Consider the following 3,839-nt stretch of genomic DNA (forward strand, 5'->3'; position numbering starts at 1 on the left):
GAAGGGTGCTGTTGGTCTGTCTGAATTCTGTAGTACTGTCAAAGGGCACAAAGGAACAGGAGTCGGCCATTCAGCCCCTCAAGCCTGTTCCACCATTCAATGAGATCTCTATACCTGCCTTTGGCTCATATCCCTCAATACCTTAGCTTAAAAAAAAAGCCTCAGATTTAAACAACAACTGCTGTTTGGGAAAGAGGGTTCCAAATGTCCATCACCCCTTTGAGTAAAGAGGTGCTTCCTAACATCTCTCCTGAATGGTCTGGCTCTCATTTTAAGGCCTGTAATAATGCATCTATATTCGAGACAATAAGCATAAAACTGAGTGATTAGGGCTCTTGTGGGGCAGTGGTAGTGTCTCTACGTCTGGGTTCAAGTCCCACCTTCTCCAGACATGTCATAACTTGCCTGAACAGGTTGGTTTAAAATTACTTGAAATAGATTGGTCACTCCATGGGTGATATTCTGTAGGACTCTTTAAAAGAGGGAGTGAGAGAGAGATCAGGGAAATCACAGACAGGTGCAACAACTACAGAGCTGCTTCTGTAAAGATTTTGAGGGAGTTTAATTCTTGAACGGTATATCGAGAATTCTTTTAGAACGGAGGATTATGAAAGGGGAGGAATTTCAGAATAGCTCCAGCAATACCTGTTCTTGTTTCTAATTTCAGAAATGTGTGTTGTGGTAAACTGCATTGATCAGTACATTCTCAGTCAAGTTATAAAGAAAGATGGTGGATTTGATGGTGGAGGGCATTAGATTAACCAAATAGGGGGGGATCAAGTGTCTGTGGGAAAGCATTTGAAGAACGCATTATTCTCCAAAGAAGAACCAGGCTGATTGCTAGGATGGCAGAAGAGATACTAGTTAAGTTAGGACGATATTTACTGGAGTTTAGAAGAATGGGGAAATTTTATGTAATGTGAAATGGGACTGACAACCTGGGCATAGAAAGGATGTTTCCTCACATGGGGCAATCTAGAATGCGAGATCATAGTTTTGTGATAAGATGTAGCAGATTTTACAGAGATGAGGCAAAATGACTTCTCTCAAAAGATCAGGAATCTGTGGAATTCACAATCCCAGAGTGAGGTGTTTGCTGGGACATTGAATATATTTAAGGAGGAGACAGACAGGTGTTTAAATTAGACATGGATTGAAGGGTTATGGACAGCGGACAGGAAAGTGCAGTTGAGGATGAGGTGAGGTTAACCATGATCAGGTCAAATGGGGGACCAGGCTCAAGGGGCCAAACAGCCTACTCCTGCTCCTATTTCTTTTGAAACCAATAAAATTCTAACAGGACTACACAGGTTTAACACAGGAAAGATGTTCCCAATGACAGGGAGAGTCTAAAAGCAGGGATCACAGTCTAAGGATACAGGCTAGGCCATTTGGGATTGAGATGAGGAAACTTCTTCACCCAGACTGTGAGGAGCCTGGGGAATTCCCTGCCACAGAAAATGACTGAGGTCAAAACATTGAATGTTTTCACGAAGGAGTTAGATATAATTCTTAGAACTAAAGGGATCAAAAGGTAAGGGTGAAAATGGAAACAGGGGACTGAGTTGGATGGTCACCCATGATCATATTGAATGGGGGAGTAGGTTCAAAGGACTGAATGGCCTACTCCTGCTCCTATTTTCTATATTGCGGTGAATGATTATTGTATCATGAGGTTTATTCGTGTTAGAGCAGAGAAAGGAACAATTTAGAATAGAACTTTCAAAAGAGTAGGGGGTGAACACCAAGCTGATGGGAAAGGATCTAGGCAAGGGGACAAGGCAACCAAAGATTGACAGGTGACACTGTCACGCAACAATGAATGATCTTTAATAAAGAGATATTTCAGATATTGGCTTGTACATTCCAACAAGGGTGAAAGGTTAGGAAGGCCAAGCTAGAGCTCTTTAATAAGGAAGAACATAATGAATGTGATGAAACAGCTCACAGTGTGATTCACTTGCCTTTGCCAGAAGCTACGTCTATTCATAATAACTCTGATATTTGTTGCCAAAGGGAATTTGTTGCAGGTATCTATAGGGGAGGTGACATCCTAGTGGTATTATCACTGGTCTGTTAATCCAAAAATCCAGGTAATGCTCTGAAAACCTGGGTTTGAATCCTGTCATGGCAGATAGTGGAATTTGAATTCGGTATAAAGAAAGCAAATGTGGAATTAGGGATCCAATAATGACTGTGAATTCAATGTCAATTGTCAGGAAAAACCCATCTGGTTCACTAATGTCCTTTAAGGAAGGAAACTGCCATCCTAACCTGGTCTGGCCTACTTGTGACTCCAGATCCGCAGCAATGTGGTTGACTCTTAGTTGCCCTCTGAACAATTAGGGACAGACAATAAGTACTAGCCTAGCCAATGACATCCTCATTCCACGAATGAAGTTAAAAAAAAACTTGTTCATTCGGTTATGGGGATTGCGAAACCTTTTTGAATTCTTCATAGCAATGTCTTTCCTGAAGAGAGTCTACCTTCTTTTCCTGAGTGTAATCAGCGAAGTTAGATTGACAGTTCACAGTTCTACTAACCTCCATGCCAACCATGTCCCAACCACCAGCACCTTCTTCCCGTGCTGTATAAATTGCTGTTCCCTTTCTAAGTTTGGCTTCCTGTGCCCTAGTCCTGATGAGTGTCAGACGGAGAGCTTGACTTTGTGAAGATTCTGAGCAATGTTTACGATGTGTGCTACTGATATTTAAGGAGAATTTTGTCATGGTATTTACTGAGGAAGAGCATGCTGACAAAATATCCGCACAAGTGGAGGTGGTAGAGATCATTGAGGAAATGAAAACTGAGAGATAGAATGAACTAGAAAAGCTGGCTACACTTAGAGTTGATTAATCACCCAGTCTGAATGGTTCATATCATGATTTGCTCAAGGAAGTGTGAATAGAGGTAGTAGGACGCGTTTGCCCGAATTGTGCAGTAGGGCTGAGGTACAGAGAAAGAGCCAGAGGATTGAAACCAACATTGACTCTACATAAGAGAGATTGGTCAGCAAGTCGACTGTGATTGGTAAAGGCGTTGCCATGGAGAATGCACCTATTAATAATGATTGACAGTTAACAGTCAGCCTTCGTTAAAGGGTGCAGGAGTGTTGCTTGTAACTACAGGCCGGTCAGTTTCACAGAAGCGATGGGTAAAGTTTTACAGGCATTAATCCAGGGGAACAAATCTCTCCAGGCATTTGAAAAGGTTTGAGCTAATTAGGAATTGTTGCCAAGGGGTAACATGTGGATAAGGAACAGGAGGGCATCCAGGGATAGATCCTCTGGGACACCAGAGGTAATGGTGTAGGAACAGGAAGTCATTGCAAGTAATTCCATGGCAAGTTTCACCTTAATTACTATTCTGTGCTGGATGAACAGCAGATGAGAGGAATGAGATGGAATAGTGCTGCTGATTATATGGGCTTTTACCACTACAGACTGCAGAGGATATCAAGAAAGGCAGAGAGATAAATTGTAGGTTTGAAATACAAACCGTAAATGCTGGAGAAGCTCAGCAGGTCTTGCTGTGTATGTGGAGAAGGAAAGAGAGTTAGGATTTCAAATCAAATATATTAAGGACAAAAGGGTAACGAGGGAGAGAATAGGGACCCTCAAAGATCAGCAAGGCAGCCTTTGTGTGGAGCCACAGAAAATGGGGAGATACTAAATGAATATTTTGCATCAATATTTACTGTGGAAAAGGATATGGAAGATATAGACTGTAGGGAAATAGATGGTGACATCTTGCAAAATGTCCAGATTACAGAGGAGGAAGTGCTGGATGTCTTGAAACAGTTAAATGTGGATAAATCCCCAGGACCTGATCAGGCGTA

The sequence above is a fragment of the Chiloscyllium plagiosum genome, chromosome 6, assembly GCF_004010195.1.
Source record: "Chiloscyllium plagiosum isolate BGI_BamShark_2017 chromosome 6, ASM401019v2, whole genome shotgun sequence".
In the NCBI taxonomy this organism is placed as follows: domain Eukaryota; kingdom Metazoa; phylum Chordata; class Chondrichthyes; order Orectolobiformes; family Hemiscylliidae; genus Chiloscyllium; species Chiloscyllium plagiosum.